The following is a 21,579-nucleotide window of genomic DNA, read 5'->3' on the forward strand; positions in this document are numbered from 1 at the left end:
CTGTGTTCAGAACACTGTTTTAGGCCCCAGGTTTACAAATGAACATGACTTTGTGTAGTCCCTCAATGAGTTTAGAAATTCCCAATAGTCCAGTGCTCAAGCAGGTGTAGCATCTGTAAACGGCAGAATAAACTATTCAAATAATCCTCTTACAAAAGCCAATTATAAATCCTGAATGACATAAAATAAAAATTGTTTCTTGAAAGTGTATATAGCTTTGAAAACATTGAGAAATAATTTTTTCAAAATCTAGATCTAAGAATATGATACAATCAGATAGGTAAATATGTATTCCAAGTCAAGCCTCTCTTGAATGTATTTGCCATTTGGACTAAACATTGTGAAACTGAGTTGGTAGTTTGCAACTTTCAATGACCTGGTCCATTTCTTGTAAGTTGTTGATGTAATGTGTGCAGAGTTATTCACAGTATTCCCTTATCCTTTTGACATCTGTGGGTTCTATAATGATATCCTCTATTTTATTCCTGATATTGGTAATTTGCTACCATGAGTCTGTCAGCTTGTCGTACAGTGGTGGCTTGCATGTTGCCGTGATACTGGAAACTTTGCCACCAGTATTTCAAATACCAGCAGGATCACCCTTGGTGGATAGGTTTCAGTGGAGCTCCCAGACTAAAGCAGACTAGGAAGTCTGACAGTCTACTTCTGAAAAAATTGGGCAGTGAAAACCTTATGAATAGCAGTGGAACATTGTCTGATACAGTGCCAGAAGATGAGCCCTTCAGGTTGAAAGGCATTCAAAAGATGACTGGGGAAGTATTGCCTCCTCAAAGTGGATTCGATCTTAATGATGTGGCCGGAGTCAAGCTTTTGGGACCTTCATTTGCTGATGTGGCATGACTCAAAATGAGAAGAAACAGCTGCAAACATCCATTAATAATTGGAATGTGGAATGTACGAAGTATGAATGTAGGAAAATTGGAAGCCATCAAAAGTAAAACAGAATGCATAAATATCGATATCCCAGATGTTAGTGAGCTGAAATGGGCTGGTACAGGACATTTTGAATCAGACAATTTTATGGTCTACTATGTTGGGAATGACAAACGGAAGAAGAATGGTGTTGTGTTCATCATCAAAGAGAACCTTTCAAGATCTATCCTGAAGTACAACACTGTCAGTGATAGGATGATATTCATACACCTTCAAGGAAGATCAGTTAATACAACAATTATTCAAATTTACCCTGGCCCACGAACTGGTCCCAGATGGTGGGGCACGAGGGGTTGCAGTGGGGCCAGGGGCAGCTGCCCACCAGGTGGACTTGGGCAGCCCTTCAGGGGGGCTCAGCTGGCCTTGTGACTGTCATGGAGGCTCCTGTCCCAGCAGTGCAGCACGCGGGACAGTGAGGTAACTTTCACCTGGACGTCCTCCAGTGGCTGCTGCTGATGATCTCATGCAAGAGGCAGGTGGGGGCAAAGCTGGCCAGCATGTCCTTGAGCGTGTCCCCCAGCTGGTGGCCCAGGTTCTGGGTGTACAGCCACTGGCCCTCCTGCACCCACTGCCCAGTGAGGTGCCTGTTGTCCACGGTGAGCTGTGCCTCATCAAACAGTTCGCTGCCACAAACACTGAGCAGTGCAGGGTCAGGTAGATTTTGTAACTGAAGAAGCAGCTCCACTCCTCACACTCCTTGAATTGGCGCCGGCAGTGGTCTGGGACCACCCCTTTCCAGTACCTGATGCCTTGGCGGATGGCCTAGGTGGGTGCACAGGTGACAGTGTTGATGCAGTCCATGCAGCGGTACTGCTTGTTGTCCAGGAACCAGCCCCAGCCGGCCAGGCCTCGCACCTGGATGGCCACATAGCCCAGCTCCTCCAGCTGCTCAGCCACGCAGTCCACGTTCAGCAGCAGGCCTGTGCCACAGGCACTGCTCCCTGCCAGCAGCAGCACCCTGGCCCTACTCAGCCCTTTGCCTAGGCCAAAAATGAGAAAATTGAAGATTTTTACCAACTTCTGCAGTCTGAAATTGATCAAACGTAATCAAGTTGCATTGATAATCATTAGTGACCAGAATGCAACAGTTGGAAAAGAGGAAGGATTGATAGTTGGAAAATATGACCTTGATGATAGAAATGATGCCAGAGATCGCATGATAGAGTTTTTCAGGATCAACAGTTTCTTCATTGCAATACCTTTTTTCAACATGAACAGTGACTATACACATGGACCTCGCCTGATGGAATATACAGGAATCAAATTGATTACATATGTGGAAAGAGATGATGAAAAAGCAAAAGGTCACAGTCAGAACAGACCATCAATCGCTCATATGCAAGTTCAAGTTGAAGCTGAAGAAAATTAGAACAATTCCATGACAGGAAATTCTGAGCTTGAGTATATCCCACCTGAATTTAGAGACCACCTAAAGAATAGATTTGATGCATTGAACACTAATGACTTAAGACCAGATGAGTTGTGGAACGATATCAAGGACATCATATATGAAGAAAGTGAGAGGTCATTTAAAAGACAGGAATGAAAGAAAAAAACAAAATAGATGTCAGAAGAGACTCTGAAAGTTGCTCTTAAACATACAGTAGATAGAGCTAAAGGGAGAAATGATGAAGTAAAAGAGCTGAATGAAAGATTTCAAAGGGTAGCTCGAGAAGACAAAGTACTGTAATGAAATGCACAAAAACCTGGAGATAGAAAACCAAAAGGGAAGAGCATGCTCAGCATTTCTCAAGCTGAAAGAACTAAAGAAAACTTCAAGCCTCGAGTTGAAATGTTGAGGAATTCTATGAGAAAAATATTAAACGACACAGGAAGCATCAAAAGATGGAAGGAATACACAGAGTTGCTGTACCAAGAAGAATGGGTTGATGGTCAACCACTTTAGGAGGTAGCATATGATCAAGAACTGATGATACTCAAGGAAGAGGTCCAAGCTGCACTGAAGGCTTTGGTGAAAAACAAGGCTCCAGGAATTGATGGAATACCAATTGAGATCAATAAACAGATGCAGCACTGGAGGTGCTCACTCATATATGCCAAGAAATTTGGATGACAGCTATCTGGCCAACTGACTGGAAGAGATTCATATTTGTACCCATTCCAAAGAAAGGTGATCCAACAGAATGCAGAAATTATTGAACAATATCATTAACACCACACACAAGTAAAATTTTGCCAGAGACCATTCAAAAGCAGTTGCAGCAGTACATTGACAGAGAACTGCCAGAAATTCAAGACAGATTCAGAAGAGGACATGGAACAAAGGATATTATTGCTGATGTCAGATGGATCTGGCTGAAAGAAGAGAATACGGGAAAGATGTTTACCTGTGTTTTATTGACTATGCAAAGGCATTCGACTGTGTGGAACATAACAAATTAAGGATAACATTGTGAAGAATGGGAATTAATTGTGCTGATGAGGAACCTGTACATAGACCAAGAGGCAGTTGTTTGAACAGAACAAAGGGGTACTGGGTGCTTTAAAACAAGGAAAGGTATGTGTCAGGGTTGTGTCTTTTACCATACTTCCTCAATCTGTATGCTGAACAAAGAACATGAGAAGCTGGACTATATGAAGAAAAATGCAGCATCAGGATTGGAGGAAGACTCACTAACAACTTGTGATATGCAGATGACACAACCTTGCTTGCTGAAAGTGAAGAGGACTTAAAGCACATGCTGATGAAGATCAAAGACCACAGCCTTCTATATAGATTACATCTCAACATAAAGGAAAAAAAAAAAAAGATCAGCACAACTGGATCAATAAGTAACATCATGATAAACAGAGAAAAGACTGAAGTTGTCAAGGATTTCATTTTACTTGGATCTATAATCAACGACTATGGAAGCAGCAGTCAAGAAATCAAATGATACACTGCATTGGGCAAATCTGCTGGAAAAAACCTCTAAAGTATTGAAAAGCAAAGATGTCACTTTGAGGGCTAAGGCGCGCCTGACCCAAGCTGCAATGTTTTCAATCACCTTATGTGCATGTAAAAGCTGGACTGTGAATCAGAAAGACCAAAGAATTGATGTCTTTGAATTACGGTGTTGGCAAAAAATATCGTATATACCATAAACTGCCAGAAAAACAAACAAATCTGTCTTGGAAGAATTACAGCCAGAATGCTCATTAAAAGCAAGGATGGTGAGACTTATAAGTATGTTATTTAACTTTTAAGTATATGGAAATTTCTCTGATATATATATATATGTTTAGTTTTTTTATGATCAGAGGATATATTTTGTATGATTTCTATTTGTAAAATTCATTAAGTTTTGTCTCATGACCTAAGATACTGTCTGTCTTGTGAATGTCTCATGTTAGCTTTAAAAGAGTGCGTGCATTTTACTGTACTTAGATTAAGTATTCTAAAAATATCTATGAGATCCCATTGGTTGGTTTCATGGATTGAATTGTGTCTGCCCAAAATATGTGTCAACTTGGTTAGGCCATGATTCCCAGTATTGTGTGCTTGTCCTCCATTTTGTGATTGATATAATTTTCCTGTATGTTGTGAATCCTAATCTTTGCCTGCACTTAACAAAGGAAGATTGGATTATGTTGAAGAGGTTTAGGGTGGGATATAATACCCTTGCTCAGGTCACATCCCTGATCCAATATAAAGGAAGTTTCCCTAGCGTGTGGCCTGCACCACCTTTTATCTTACAAGAGATAAAAGAAAGGGGAAACAAACAGAGAGAGGGGGACCTCATACCACCCAGAAAGCAGCACCAGGAACAAAGCTCGTCCTTTGGGCTCAGAATTCCTGCATGAAGAAGCTCCTAGTCTGGGGAAGATTGATAACAAGGACCTTCCTCCAGAGCTGACAAAGAAAGCCTTCCCCTGGAGCTGACACCCTGAATTTGAACTTCTAGCCTACTTGGCTGTGAGAGAATAAACTTCTGTTTGTTAAAGCCACCCACTTGTAGTATTTCTGTTATAGCAGTACTAGATGACTAAGGCAGTTGGTATTGTTGTTTAGTTCTTCAGTGTCCTTGTTGATTTTATGTGTAGTGGTTCAATTAATTATTGAGAGAGGGATGTTCAAGTCCCCAACTAAATTTATGGATTTGTCTATTTCTGCTTTCAGTTCTGCCAGTTTTTCACGTATTTTGAAATTGTTGTCAATGAATACACATTTAGTACTGTTATATCTTTTGATGATTTCACCATTTTATAGTTATATAATGTCTCCTTGGTAATTTTTTTTTTTTTGCTCTGAAGTCTATTTCATCTGATATTAATACAGCCACTCCAACTTTCTTTTGATTAGTGTTTGCATGAAATATCTTTTTCCATTCTTCTACTTTTAACCTATGTCACTATACTTGAAGTGTTTTTCACTTAGTACATATTTGAGTCATATTTTTATATCCCGTATGTCAAACTCATTTAATTATATGTTTAGACCATTTACATTTAATGTAATTGTAGATGGTCAACAGGCTGTCACCCTACACTCTCTGTGGTCACAGTACGCTCAGTGGGGAAAAGTAGGGATGACTTTGCTAGGGCAGAGCAGAGATGATGAATAGTCTTCACTCACTGTCTTTGTGACTACAGTATGTTTTGGGAAGGAATCAAAATGCAGGTGACCTTTTCATGGTAATCATATTAGTAGGACAAAAAAATGCTTTTGTCTTACAAGGCTGTACTTGTTCTGGTCTTTTGACTGGAAAGAGCAGATTTTCCTGGGGGCTTTTCTTTTTTTCAGTGGCATTTGGCCATATCAGATTTTGGGCTTGTTTCTAGCACCCAGGTCAGGATATATAGAGGGCAAATAAAACAGCAAACAAAAAAACAGGAAACTCATTACCAGTCTCTAGCCAGTCTGCCTTCTTCTCTTCACTTTTCAGAGTCTTCTGATAGTTATTATTTTGTTGAGAATGTTTGTTTTAATTACCAGGAGAAAGGGGATAGAATACAAATGTATTCCATATTGTCTAGAACCAGAAGTCTTCCTGAAGTCTTTTTTAAGTATTGTATTCAATTGAATTACACATGACCATAGTTAATATTTTAAATATTCCTTACACTAATAAATTGTTGAAAGCAATGAGCTTTATCAATTTATTAAAAATATTTTGCTTGAATGATATTCAAATAAGATTTAAATTATGTGATTGTTTTTGAAGAAAACTTTAAATCCTCATTTCATTGGCAAGAATATGAAATGAAGGGGATCTATGCATTGACATAAATGTTAGTGTCTAGAAAATTGAGTTTTAGGGAAAAGTTTTGGTGCTTATTTTATTGTTTATGTTCCAAGGAACTTTTTTTTTTTTTAAGAAAATTCACTAAAACATTTTTTTTATGTACCTATGCTCTTCATTTTTGATTTGACATTTGTTCCCAAATTGTTTGGGTGGTAATTCTGGTTGCATAGATGATATGGCTCATTACAAGGTCTAGTTCCTATGTACGGTGTTCATGGCACATGCTGGATGCTCATTAAATGTTAAATATTTATGTATTTGATAATAGACTAATTGACTGGGTGCTTCTTTTATCACTGTTTATACTTCTATATTTTATTTCAAACTGCTTTTAATTCTTGACAAAATTTCGAGTTTCATTTTTTTCATTTCATTTAATTAACATGTATTAAATGTCATATATCAACTCTATTTAGTACTCTGGTAGGTATAGTAAAACAAATAAAATAGAATCTCTTCACTCAAGAAGATTATAGTCTAATAAAGTGCAACAAATATGTGAACAAGAGATGCAAATATAGGGGTTTGTATAGAGTTTGGAGGAAAACGAAAAGTAGAAGTTGATTAATTCTACCGCAGAAGATGTAGGAAGCTGATAATCTGAAAAGATTTCATACTGGAGTGAAGAAATGGCTGATTCTGGAAGATGAGAAAATGTTGATGGTGAAGACTGAGAATGCAGGGTGTTATGGGAGAGGAAGGCCTGACACTGCTTGACTTTAAGGTCTCATTATTTTCCACCTTCTGGTAGTGTCAGGGGAGATAGAGAAGAGGGGTTCGTTATGGGATATGCCAAGGACACAAAAGCAATACGGGTTCAGACTAATTACATGTGAGCAAAAATGTAACAAAGAGGTTTCTTATATATTCTTCACTGCATTTAGGCTGCTTTGTGGTTGTGATACTGTTTCCCAAGATAAAAGATTATGTAAGGCAAGGCACATTTTTAAGGAGAAAGACAACAAAGGTAATTCTGAATAAACAGCCACAAGATGTCCATTGAACATTCATATGTACACACCCATTACCCACTGTATATAAGTGTATTGAGCTCAAAGGAGAAATGTAGTCTTAAAATAATATATTTGGGGGTTACTGGATTAAATAACCCAGGGGAATGAGTAGAGTGAAAAGAGAAAAAGTCAAGGACAGCACCTTTGGAAATACGGTTTAGTTTTGGTGGGTATAAAAGGAGCAAGGAGGCAACAGAGAAGAAAAGCAAAGAGGCTGGAGGAGAGCCAGGTGTGAGTAGTGTCACTGAAACCCAAGGTGGTGAATTGTTAAAGAAGAAAGTAACTGTTAAAAGTGTCAAATGCAAAAGAACAGTCCAGGAGGATGAGGAATGCCTAAAATCCATTAGAATTTTCAGTAGGCTCCATGTCAACGAACTCAAGCTGCTCTGGCTTGAAGTGTGAATGGGAGGTGAGAAAGTGGATACTGTGTCCATAGGCCCTTTTATCAAGAACCTTAGCTATCACGGGAAGGAGACAGATATATAAAGAGAGTTTATGGCAAGTAGCCAGAAAGAAAGAATAGTTAAAAGTTCAGGAAAAAAAGATTGCTGATGGAGCAAGATCCTAGCAGACATAAAAACACACAAAGAGTGATTAGCCTTGAATAGGGTCATGTGAGTCTCTGAACAAAGATGAAAAAAAGAAAAAAAAAAATCGGACCAGACATTCAAAAGAGCATTGGCTTTTTCAAAAACCATCTCTTTGAAATGTTCTAAAAATTATTACTATTTTGGCTCAGTTGTTTAAATGTTCTACGAATATCCATCTCTTGAATTAGCTCTCACAGACAAGTGGATTTAACACAAATGGACATGCACACACATTTTTCGTTTGTTTGTTTAAATGTAGGTACGATTTCTGGAAATGGCCAAAACTCATTTTAAGTCATGTTGGATAAGTAAGGTAACCTGGTATATAACCTTTGGTGTAAAACAATGTTTTCTAGAATAAACTTATTAGCTGGCACAGATTCTGTAAAATGAGTCTCCAAATGTTTGTTATTAAAAAATTGGAATAAGTACGTGACCTTTTTGACATGACAATACTTTAGGTACTCATTCAGCAAAAATGTATAGAGATTCCATTGTGTGCCAGGCATTAAGCTAGAGAGTACTTTGATGAGCAGCATTCAATTGAACACACCCTGATACATTTATTATAAACTAGACTTGTATAGCAATCTGTGCTAACTTTATACAACCACATATACTGCTCTCACTGAGATCAGTAGAGGCAAAATTCGGCTCAAGTCTTTAACTCTTCTAATAATTGTATTTGTAATAATTCTGAAGCATTTGGAAGTGACTCTCACTGTCTCCATTTGCAATTACATATACTAGGAAAAGAATTCAGCTGAATAGAGGAAGTTCTGAAGTCTCACAATATACTGCTGAAGAAAGAATTCTGGATTCACTGAATTCAAAACAGTTTACATATCTGATGAGAAGTTTGAACACATTAACTACCCAAATAGAAAAGTGACTGGCATTAATACAACAGTAAATTTTCCCCCTGCTTTGTTATGTCTACGATAATGTTTCACTCTACTTTGTGCTTCAACTTTTATATTGTAGTTTCTCTAGTATAGTCAGGTGGTGAATCTACATTTTACACAATGCTTCCAGGTGATATTTATGCAGTGTAAAATTTGAGAACCACTGCTAAAACGGATTTGAAATTGCTGGACAAATGTTATAACAATTTTTTTGAATCCCCCTGAGATAATATGCTTTGATTTTGAAGAGTTCCTCCCAGGTGTACAGGTACGACTGGGACACAGGCAAGAAATACAGCCTAGCATCGTTGATTTTGCTTGAAACAGACTTGTGTTGGACCCCCGTGCACCTCTTTTAAGTTTTGTGTTTAAGAAAAAATGATTGAACTTCTCTGATCCTCAGTTTTCTCCCCTGTAAAATGGTGGCAATAACTACCTCATGAATTTATTGACAGGATAAAATGAGAATGTGAGTACCCTGAGCCTCTTTCTTCCCTCCATCTCTTCATTAATCCTGTATTCATTTCCCCACCCAGGGGTACAATCTCAAATGCCTTTAAAACAAAGCATATGGGTCATATAAATGAGCTAAACCGTTGGGGGTACAAAATAGAGGATTACAAAAGCTGAGGTGAATTAGAGAAAGTATACCCACAATTACAGACGTGCTAATTAAAAAAAAGAAGTCACTACATGTCAAAATCTATCTGCTGGTCAAATCACACACTGACAGTTTTCACCCTCTGCCTTAAGCTGGTGTAGACAGATCTCTTTTTATAAACCAAATGCTTTTGATGGTGTATTAGTTTCCTAGGGCTGTCATAATAATTTACTACAAACTGGGTGGCTTAAAACAACAGAAATGCACCCTCTCACAGTTCTGAAGCTAGAAGTCAGAAATCAAGATGTTGGCGGAGCCAGGCACTCCTTCCAAAGGCTTTAGGCAAGAACACTTCCTTGCCTCTCTTCCAGTGTCTGGTGAGTCCAGGCATTCCTTGGCCTTATTGCTCCAATCCACAACGTGTCTGTCAGTTTGTCATACTGTGGGGGCTTGCGTGTTGCTGTGATGCTGGAAGCTATGCCACTAGTATTCAGATACCAGCAGGGTCACCCATGGAGGACAGGTTTCAGCTGAGCTTCCAGACTAAGACAGGCTAAGAAGAAGGACCTAGCAGTCTACTTCTGAAAAGCATTAGCCAGCGAAAACCTTATGAATAGCAGCAGAACATTGGCTGATATAGTGCTGGAAGATGAGCCCCCCAGGTTGGAAGGCACTCAAAAGATGACTGGGGAAGAGCGGCCTCCTCAAAGTAGAGTTGACCTTAATGACGTAGTTGGAGTAAAACTTTCGGGACCTTCATATGCTGATGTGGCACAACTCAAAATGAGAAGAAATAGCTGAAAACATCCGTTAATAATCGGAATATGGAATGTACAAAGTATGAATCTAGGAAAATTGGAAATTGTCAAAAATGAAATGGAACTCATAAAGATCACTATCGTAGGCATTAGTGAGCTGAAGTGGACTGGTATTGGCCATTTTGAATCGGACAGTCATATAGTCTACTATGCTGGGAATGACAACTCAAAGAGGAATGGTATTGCTTTCATCGTCAAAAAGAACATTTGAAGATCTATCCTGAACCACAATGCTGTCAGTGATAGGATAATATCCATATGCCTACAAGGAAGATCAGTTAATACGACTATTATTCAAATTTAAGCACCAACCACCAAAGCCAAAGATAAAGAAACATAAAATTTTTATCAGCTGCTGCAGCCTGAAATTGATCTAACATGCAATCAGGATGCATTGATAATTACTGGTGATGGGAATGCAAAAGTTGGAAACAAAGAAGAAAGATCAGTAGTTGGAAAATACAGCCTTGGTGACAGAAACAATGCCAGAGATTGCATGATAGAATTTACCAAGACAAATGACTGCTTCATTGCAAATACCTTCTTTCACCAACATAAATATTGACTATACACATGGACCTCACCAGACAGAACACATAGGAATCAAATTGACTACATCTGTGGAAAGAGACAATGGAAAAGTTCAATATCATCAGTCAGAACAAGGCCAGGGGCCGACCGTGGAACAGGCCATCAACTGCTCACATGGGAGTTCAAGCTGAAACTGAAGAAAATCAGAGCAAGTCCACGAGAGCCAAAATATGACCTTGAGTATATCCCACTTGAATTTAGAGACAACCTCAAGAATAGATACGACACATTGAACACTAGTGACCGAAGACCAGACAAGTTGTGGAATGACATCAGGGACATCATACATGAAGAAAGCAAGAGGTCATTGAAAAGACAGGAAAGAAAGAAAAGACCACGATGGATGTCAGATGAGACTCTGAAACTTGTCAAGCAGCTAAAGCAAAAGGAAGAAATAATGAAGTAAAAGAACTGAACAGGTGATTTCAAAGGGTAGCTAGAGAAGACAAAGTAAAGTATTATAATGACATGTGCAAAGAATAATGACATTTGCAAAGAGCTGGAGATAGAAAACCAAAAAAGGAAGAACACTCTCAGTGTTTCTCAAGCTGAAAGAACTGAGGAAAAAATTCAAGCCTTGAGTTGCAATAGTGAAGGATTCTATGGGAAAATATTAAACGATGCAGGAGGCATCAAAAAAAGATAGAAGGAACACACAGAGTCATTATACCAAATATAATTTGTCAATGTTCAACCATTTCAAGAGGCAGCATATGATCAGGAACTGATGGTACTAAAGGAAGAAGTCCAAGCTGCTCTGAAGACATTGGAGAAATACAAGGCTCCAGGAATTGATGGAATATCAGTTGAGATGTTTCAACAAACAGATGCAGCACTGGAGGTGCTCGCTCACCTATGCCAAGAAATATGGAAGACAGCTTCCTGGCCAACTGACTGGAAGAGATCCATATTTATGCCTATTCCCAAGAAAGGTGATCCAACCAAATGGAGAAATTATAGAACAATATATTAATATCACACGCGAGGAAAATTTTGCTGAAGATCATTCAAAAATGGCTGCAGCAGTATATCGACAGGAAACTGCCAGAAATTCAGGCTGGTTTCAGAAGATGACATGGAACTGGGGACATCATTGCTGATGTCAGATGGATCCTGGCTGAAAGCAGAGAATACCAGAAAGACGTTTACCTGTGTTTCATTGACTGTGCAAAGGCATTCGACTGTGTGGATCATAACAAGTTATGGATAACATTGAGAAGAATGGAAATTCCAGAATACTTAATTATACTCACAAGGAACCTTTACATAGATCAAGAGGCAGTTGTTCAGACAGAACAAGGGGATACCGAGTGGTTTAAAGTCAGGAAAGTTGTGCGTCAGGGTTGTATTCTTTCACCATACCTATTCAATCTGTATGCTGAGCAAATAATCCAAGAAACTGGACTATATGAAGAAGAACGGGGCATCAGGATTGGAGGAAGGCTCATTAACAACTTGCGTTAGGCAGATGACACAACCTTGCTTGCTGAAAGTGAAGAGGACTTGAAACACTTCCTAATGAAGATCAGAGACCACAGCCTTCAGTATGGGTTGCACCTCAACATAAAGACAACAAAAATCCTCACAACTGGACAAATAAGCAACATCATAATAATAAATGGAGAAAAGATTGAAGTTGTCAAGGATTTCATTTTACTTGGATCCACAATCAACAGCCAAGGAAGCAGCAGTCAAGAAATCAAAGGACGCATTGCATTGGGCAAATCTGCTGCAAAGGGCCTCTTTAAAGTGCTGAAAAGCAAAGATGTTGCCTTGAAGACTAAGGTGCGCCGGACCCAAGCCATGGTATTTTCAACTGCATCATGAATGAGGAAGGCTGAAGAAGAATTGACACCTTTGAATTGTGGTTTTGGTGAAGAATATTGAATATACCAGGGACTGCCAAGAGAACGAACACATTTATCTTGGAAGAAGTGCAACCAGAATGCTCCTTAGAAGCAAGGATGGCGAGACTGCATCTTACATACTTTGGATACATTGTCAGGAGGGATCAGTCCCTGGAGAAGGACATCATGCTTGGCAAAGTACAGGGTCAGAGGAAAAGAGGAAGACCCTCAACAAGGTGGATTGACACAGTTGCGGCAACAGAGAGCTCAAGCATAACAATAATTGTAAGGATGGCTCAGGACCGGGCAGTGTTTTGTTCTGTTGTGCATAGGGTTGCTATGAGTCGGAACCGACTCAATAGCACCTAACAACAGCAACAACAATTTCTCCAATCTCTGTGCCTATTTTCATTGGCCTTTTGTTCTTTATCTGTGTCTCCTCCTCTTCCATCTCTTGTAAGGACACGTGTCATTAGATTTAGGCCCCCTCCTCCTAATGGAAACCTAGTGGAGTAGTGGTTAAGAGCTATGGGTGCTAACCAAAAGGTCAGCAATTTGAGTCCACCAGATGGTCCTTGGAGAACCTATGGGGCAGTTCTACTCTGTTCTATAGGGTCTCTATGACAGGTTTGGTTTTGGGTTTTGTCCTCCTGGTAGTTCAGGATGATGTCATTTCAAGATCCTTAACTAATTACCCCATATAGATTCCCTCCCCCCCCCAAATAAGGTAACATTTACATGTTCTGGGTATTAGGATGTAGATGTGTCTTTAAGGGGGCCACAGTTCGACCAACTAGAGATGGAAATGCTTTTTCTTAATCATCCTGAACTTTAACTGAATAACCATAAATTTTATTCTCTTTCTCTTTTTTTCTCCTCAGGTATACTATAGAACAGGCCTCAGTAAGCTCTAGGGCACTTCTTCCTTTATATACGATTGCACTACAAATTGAAGCCTGTTAATTATTAAACTCAAACTTCCCACCTGCTTAAAAGTGAGGGAATAGAGGGAGCATAGGAAAGCAATAGGACATGTCATGTCATCCCTCTGCCCTTGTCTAGTGGAACTTATTTTATTGTTTTCTAGAATCCAAAACAACGGAACTAATGAAGGAAACCTTATCTCTACAGTGAAGTAGAAAGAAGATCATTATTTGGTAACACCACATAAACCTGGGTTTTATATACAGCTTCATAACTTAACAGCTTTGCAACCTTCAATCAGCTGCTCACTCTCTGAGTTTCAATTCCCACACCTGCAATATAGACACAAGAGTTCCTTGTATTATTTTGAGAGTTAAAGAAAATAATGAGTAAAGCTCTTTGTACTACAAAAATACCTACCTCTGCCTTTTGAAGTTTGGCTTAGTGTTTAGCTGAAGTATTTAGCCTTTAGGTTCAATCTTAACTGAGTCAGTTCTAAACAAGGCAGCAAATACTTTAATTTTTTTTCCCTAAAGAAAGGGTTGGCTGGGCTGGTGGTGCCCAGTGCTGGGGCTTTGCACAGATGCACAGTACGTCAGGGCTGCAGTTTCTTGGCATGAAGTCTAGGGACAAGAGAGAGCACTCTCTGGGAATTCTGAGTCAGTTGTGAAATAGGCAGCCTGAAGCTGAGTAATCAAATTCACATTAAGACAAGGTAATGGAGCGAAATCAAGGGACAAAATCAAGTTCTCACAATGCAAAGAGTGGGTGTGTAGAAAATTAGGGCAGAGATAAAATGGAAAGGCTAGAGAAATACTCTTGACAAAGCGGCACAGCCTTTTTCAGGGTTCCTGAGGTGAAGGTAGGATTTCTGTGTCTAGGAGCAGCCTGGAAGTAGGGTCAGACCCAGCAAACTAATATATAATTGGTACATAATTCAGGTTCAGAAAGCTATTCTCCATGGCTTTAGTCCAGATACCTTCCAGCCAGCCTGACTGGATATCTACTTGTCATCTACCTCTGGTCCTAAGCTATAGTCCCATGCCAAGGTATCTGCTAAATTTACAGCTCCAGCGAGCTTCTGCCTCATCCCAATGGATCTGCCATTTAAGATGCTGGCTTAATTCTCTTTCTTCTGGCCAAAGGCCATTGTCCCAGGCCCTCTTCATTGCTTCCAGTCACATTTTTTTCAGTCTTTACACATATCTGCTAATTAAGAAGCAAATGTTAATTGCTCTTTTTACACATTTCCGCTCCTCACTTTGGTCAACAAATGCCTTCAAGTGTATGGATTAACCCAGCCTAAATCTTCATCTCCTGATATTTGGATTTCTGAATTGTAATGTCTTCCATATGTCCCCAGCCTACCCCGTAAATTAACCTCCTAATCTCCTTCCCTGGAGCTGTGAATATTCCTATTAAGGGTATAGGGTTAAATTTATGGTGGCTGTCTTCTCCCTTCTAGTCCTACTTCTCTAATTCTGGGCTGTATTTGGAAGTTGATGATCTATTCTGACTTTTTAGTTTCCAAATTATCTTTCCTACGTATTTCGAAATGCATCAGGAAGAAGATTAAACATTGCTTAAATAAATATAGTTTTCCCTAAGGCCTATGTTAATTTTATACTGGTCTGGTCCTATCTCCTTGAAATACCAGAAACAAATCCAATTTTACTTAAACAGAAACAAATGTAGACAGCAGCTAATGGGTGTTACTTATTATATAGAAATTTATACAGTGTTACATAATATGACACAAACCAGTGCAGACTGGGCAAGTGAGGGAGGAAGATCTAGAGTTAGCACCCACTTTCTAGGAACTTTGTAAGAACTCAGATTGCCAAATTGAAGACAAATTAAGGAGAGATAGTGTGGATTACAAAAGATTGACTTGATTTGTTGCAAGATTTGCCAGAGTTTTTAAAAGAGTCTATCACCTAAAATGTAAAATATCATTTTGATTTACAAAAGTCCGTATGTGTCTTTCAGCAATACAACAATTGCACAAAAAAAATAGTTCTTCTAAGACATTAAATGAGCCACTAATAGAGCCCATTGAGTATCAGATTCACAACTAAATTCAAATATCCCTAAAATATCCCAATTTCCTAGTCATACTGCATTAAATACTTTCAAAAGAGATTATTTGATATTTTTTTCTTTCATGTCTGCCCTAAAAACAAAACAAAACAAAACTCCAAACCCATTGCCTTCAACTCTACTCCAACTCATGGTGACCTCAGGTGTTACAAAGTACAGCTGCGCTCTGCGAGGTTTTGTTGGCTTTACAGAAGCAGATCACCAGGTCTCTCTTCTGCGGCATGGCTGAGTTGTTTCATGCTGCCATCCTTTAAGTTAGCAGTGTTTGCGCCACTCAGATTGTCTCTCAGTTCTTTATAATAGGTGAAAAAAATAATTGAAATACCCATGTGGAGAAAAATCTTAAAATGGCAGATTCCTAAAATAAATTTAAAAAATACAAACACACACAATCTTGCTTTATTTTGTTTGAATTCCAGCTCTTGGCTAAGTTTTTGCTAGGACATATATTTTGGAATAAAGGCATATGAAACCAAGTAGAAACATCTGGAGACACAGATTTATAAAACGAAATTTATGATACCCAGTGTATTTTCACTTTAAATATATAGGCGTATAGATTTAAATTCTGATCCAGGTACAACAAAATTAAATCACTTTTGCTATGTGTTTTGCTATTGTCTATGAAAGAAAAACAAATCTCAGACACAGGAAAATGAATATATGGTTCAGAGCTGCATCCTAATGCACTTATTAAAAGGAGAAATTATTCATAATCTAAAGAACATTTGCAGTAATACTAAAATGGTTAGAATGTCAAATCAAGGTTGTGATTGATATAGATTTGCCTTTAGTAAATAAGGCCTAAATAAGTATTTTATGTTCTTATTTCTGTGTTCTTAATTTGTTACATAGATATAGGAGAAGTCTTTGGATAAGAATTATAAGAAGGGGCTTTATTTCAAGATGGATGTTGAAATGTGGATTTAGATTTTGCAAAAACTAACGTTGTGGAAATTAACTAGGATCAACATCTTGTTCTAGCCCATGGATCACATGTGTGTCACTTTCATGATTTAAAAAAAAAAAAAAATTTGCATCTAAATGTTGATTCAAGAGGATGAAACTATTCATGCAAAAACAAGATTTTGAATCAGTGACTATAATTACAGTAGGCATATTTCTACATTATTTGTTTCTTCGAATGGGCTTCATCATATGTAGGTTTTGGGCACTAATTACTGCACGTTTTCTACAGGCTTTGTTAGTTTTAGACATGTTTGTTTTTAATTAAACGGCCCTGTTTAATTCATCCAAATAAACTTGCACCTGAAGAGCTAATACAATCTTATCACTGGTTGCAAATAATCTTCCATGTCTGTTTTTAAAGGTATGCTACCATGCTAGGCACACTAAGTAATTTCGGAGACTTTGACTTCCAGCATCACATAGTCAGATAAGCATGAATATTCTTTATATTCTTCCTATCTCGGGACAACCTTTCTACTAAGCAAGCACAGGATTATGTTTTTTCACATCATGCAATGGATTTCTCATCTGTTACCCTGTGTGATAGATGATATTTTCATGCCCATTATGCAGATGATTAGTAGGGGCGCAGAGAGGTTAAGTAACTTACAGAGTTGGCAAGTAGCAGAGCTTCAGCATGGATTCCGACCTTTGAATACCTAGCATGTACCCTCCATTGCTCCTACCAGGGGTCCTGAGTTCCACATGTAGATTCATTTGCACCAAATATTGCTCAGACAAATAAAGATATTGAATGAATTCATTTTGATGAATTTGATGGCATGAGCACCAGAGAACATACCTACCTCCAGACTCACTAAAAAGTGTCTCGGTTTACATACGGATAAATGTCTACGTAAGTAAAATTTCAAAATTCCAATCACGTTTTGAAACTACACGAGGAGCTTACTATTTAATTCAGCAAATACTTAATGAGCACCTATTATGTGCTAGAGGTGCTAAAACCTATATCTATCTATCTATATTTAGTATTTCCTATAGAAGTCCTTTTTTAAAGTAACTGTAGTGCTAAAGGAGATACGTAAATGGGCAGTAAGCACAATAAAAGGTGTTCAACATCATTAGTTGTCAGGAAAATGCAAAATAATGAGATAAGCTTCATATTTGCTAGAATTGAGATTTGACTGGTAGAAATGTTGGTGAGATTAGGAAGCAAAAAGGACTCTCATACATCCAATTACTTTGGAAAAAGACTTGCTAGTTTCTTGGAAAGTTGAAATTCACCTACTCTCTGGATAAGCAATTTTACTTCTAGGGTTCTACTCTAGAAAACTAAAAACATATATTCACAAAAGATTTGTACAAGAATGTTTTAACAATTTTATTTATAATAACTCAAACAAGGAAACAACTCAAATGTCTATCAATAGGAGGCATATTCATATAATGGATTGTGGTTGTTGTTAAGTGCTGTAGGGTTGGCTCTGAGTCATAGCAACCCTATGTACAACAGAACAAAACACTGCCTGGTCCAGTGCCACCCTCACGATTGTTGTTATTCTTGAGCCCATTATTGCAGCCACTGTGTCAATCTATCTCATTGAGGGTCTTCCTCTTTTTCACTGACCCTCTACTTAACCAAGCATAATGTTCTTTTCCAGGGTCTGGTCCCTCCTGATAACATATCCAAAGTATCTGAGATGAAGTCATGCTATCCTCACTCCTAAGGAGCATTCTTGCTATACTTCTTCCAAGACAGATTTGTTCATTCTTCTGGCAGACCATGGTATATGCAATATTCTTCACCAACGCTGTAATTCAAACGCATCAAGTCTTCTTTGGTCTTCCTTATTCATTGTCCAGCTTTCACATGCATATGAGGTGATTGAAAACATCGTGACTTGGGTCAGCTGTATCTTTCTATAACATGACATCTTTGCTTTTCAACACTTTAAAGAAGTATTTTGCAGCGAATTTGCCCAATGCAATGTATCATTTAATTTCTTAACTGCTGCTTCCATGGGTATTGAGTGTGGATCCAAGTAAAATGAAATCCTTGACAAATACAATCTTTTCTCTGTTTATAATGACGTTGCTTGTTATCTGGTTGTGAGGATTTTTGTTTTCTTTATGTTGAGGTGCAATCCATTCAGAAGGCTGTGGTCTTTGATCTTCGTCAGTAAGTGCTTCAAGTCCTCTTCACTTTCAACAAGCAAGGTTGTGTCATTTACATATCACAGGTTGTTAATGAGTCTTCCTACAATCCTGATGCCACGTTCTTCTGCATGTAGCCCAGTTTCTTAGATTATGTGCTCAGCATACAAATTGAATAAGTATGGTGAAATGATACAACCTTGATGCACACCTTTCCTGATTTTAAAGCACACAGTATCCCCTCGTTCGAGTCAAATGACGGCTTCTTGGTCTATGTACAGGTTCCTCATGAGCACAACTAATTCCCATTCTTCACAATGTTATCCTTAATTTGTTATGATCCACTCAGTTGAATGCCTTTGCATGCTCAATAAAACACAGGTAAACATCTTTCTGGTATTCTCTGCTTTCAGCCAGATGCATCTGACATTAGTAATGATATCCTTTGTTCCATGTCCTCTTCTGAATCCGGCTTGAGTTTCGGACAGTTTTCTGTCTATGTACCGCTGCAACTGCTTTTGAATGATCTTCAGCAAAATTTTCCTTGTGCGTGATATTAATGATATTTTTCAGTAATTTCCACTTCTGTTGGATCACCTTTCTTTGGAATGGGTACAAATATGAATCTCTTCCTGTCAGTTGGCCGGGTAGCTGTCTTCCAAATTTCCTGCATAGATGGGTGAGTGCTTCCAGTGCTGCATCTGTTTGTTGAAAGATCGCAATTGGTATTCCATCAATTCCTGGAGCCTTGTTTTTCACCAATGCCTTCGGTGCAGCTTGGACCTCTTCCTTCAGAACCATTGGTTCTTGATCATATGCTACCTTCTGAAAAGGTTGAATGTCAGCTAATTCCTTTTGGTACAGTGACTCTGTGTATTCCTTACATCTTCTTTTGATTGTTCCTGTGTCATTTAATATCTTCCTGGTAGACCTCTTCAACATTGCAGCTCAAGGCTCGAATTTGTTCTTCAGTTCTTTCAGCTTGAGAAATGCTGAGTGCGTTCTTCTTTTTCGGTTTTTTATTTTCAGGTCTTTGCACATTTCATCATAATACTTTACTTTGTCTCCTCAAGCCACCCTTTGAAGTCTTCTGTTCAGCTCTTTTACTTCATCATTTCTTCCTTTTGCTTTAGCTATTGTACGTTCAAGAGCAAGTTTCAGAGTCTCTTCTGACACCCATTTTGGCCTTTCCTTTCTTTTAATGACCTACTGCTTTCTTCATGTATGATGTCCTTGATGTTATTCCACAACTCCTTTCATCTTCCATCATTAGTATTCAATCAGTCAAATCTATTCTTGAGATAATCTCTAAATCCAGGTGGCATTTACTCAAGGTCATTCTTTGACTCTCATGGATTTTTCTAATTTTCTTCAACTTCAACTTGAACTGGCATATGAGCAATTGGCCTATTCTGCAGTCAGCCTCTGGCCTTGTTCTAACTGATGATATTGAGCTTTTCCATTGCCTCTTTCCACAGATGTAGTCGATTCGATTCCTGTGTATACTATCTGATAGAGTCCACGTGTATAGTCACCATTTATGTTGTCGAAAAAAGGTGTTTGCAATGAAGAAGTCGTTAGTCTTGCAAATTCTATCATGCCATACCTGGGGTAATTTCTATCACCAAGGCCATATTTTCTAACTGCCAATCCTTCTTCTTTGTTTCAACTTTTGCATTTCAATAGCCAGTAATTATCAGTGCATCTTCATTTCATGTTTGATCAATTTCAGACTGCAGAAGTTGGTAAAAATCTTCAGTTTCTTCATCTTCAGCCTTAATGGTTGGTGGGTAAATCTGAATGATAGTCGTATTCACTGGTGTTCCTTGTAGGGCTATGGATATTGCCCTACTCCTGAGAGCATTGTACTTCAGGATAGATCTTGAAATGTTCTTTTTGTAGGTGAACGTGACACCACTCCTCTTCAGTTTGTCATCCCCACGTAGTAACCATATGATCGTCAGATTCAAAATGGCCAATACCAGTCCATCTCAGCTCACTAATGCCTAGGATATCCATCTTTATGCATTCCATTTTATTTTTGATGACTTCTAATTTTCCTAGATTTAATTAATAATTAATAATAATTCATTATTAATGAATGCTTGCAGCTGTTTCTTCTTATTTTGAGTCATGCCACATCAGCAAATGAAGATCCTAAAAGCTCGACTCCATCTACGTCTATTTTGAGGAGGCAGCTCTGGTCGTTTTTTAATGTCTTCCAACCTCAGGGGCTCATCTTCTAGCACTATATAAATATTCTGCTTCTATTCATAAGATTTTCATTGCCTTTTTTTTTTTTCAGAAGTAGACTGCCAGGTCCTTCTTCCTAGTCTGTCTTAGTCTGGAAGCTCCACTGAAATCTGTTGGCCATAGGTGACCCTGCTGGTATTTGAAGTATTGGTGGTAAAATTTCCAGCCACCCATCATAGTCCGAAAAACTGACAGACATATGGTAGATACAGTGGATCACTACAGAGCAAAGAAAAGAATAAAACATTGATGACGCTCCGCAACACTGATGAATCTCAAAAACCTTTTACTCAACTAAAGAAGCCAGATACAAAAGAGTACATACTGTAAGATTCTAGTTACACGAAGGTCAGAACAGACAAAACTAATCCACAGGAATAAAAAAAACAGAACAGTGCTTCATGTGACAGGGCGGAGGTAAGATGACTGTGAAAAACAACTTTCTGGGATGATGGAAATTCCCTATATCTTGTATATACTTGTGTGTGTGTGTTCATTACACAAACATATACATTTGTTATAAAATTTTTCACTTAAGATTTGATATTTCACTCTATGTAAATTTTGCTTCAATTTTTGAAAAATAATCCCTTTATAAAGAAAACAACCTTTTCAAAGGCAACTGTCACCTTTTTGTGTGTTCATATTAATTT

At 38.3% G+C, this 21,579-nt stretch overlaps 1 pseudogene; it reads right to left on the reverse strand.

Annotated features, from left to right (window-relative positions):
- Positions 1-1,192: 1,192 nt before the first annotated feature.
- Positions 1,193-15,812, reverse strand: LOC100675792 (palmitoleoyl-protein carboxylesterase NOTUM-like; annotated as a pseudogene).
- Between the last annotated feature and the right edge of the window lie 5,767 nt (positions 15,813-21,579).

This window comes from Loxodonta africana, chromosome 3 (assembly GCF_030014295.1).
Source record: "Loxodonta africana isolate mLoxAfr1 chromosome 3, mLoxAfr1.hap2, whole genome shotgun sequence".
NCBI lineage: Eukaryota > Metazoa > Chordata > Mammalia > Proboscidea > Elephantidae > Loxodonta > Loxodonta africana.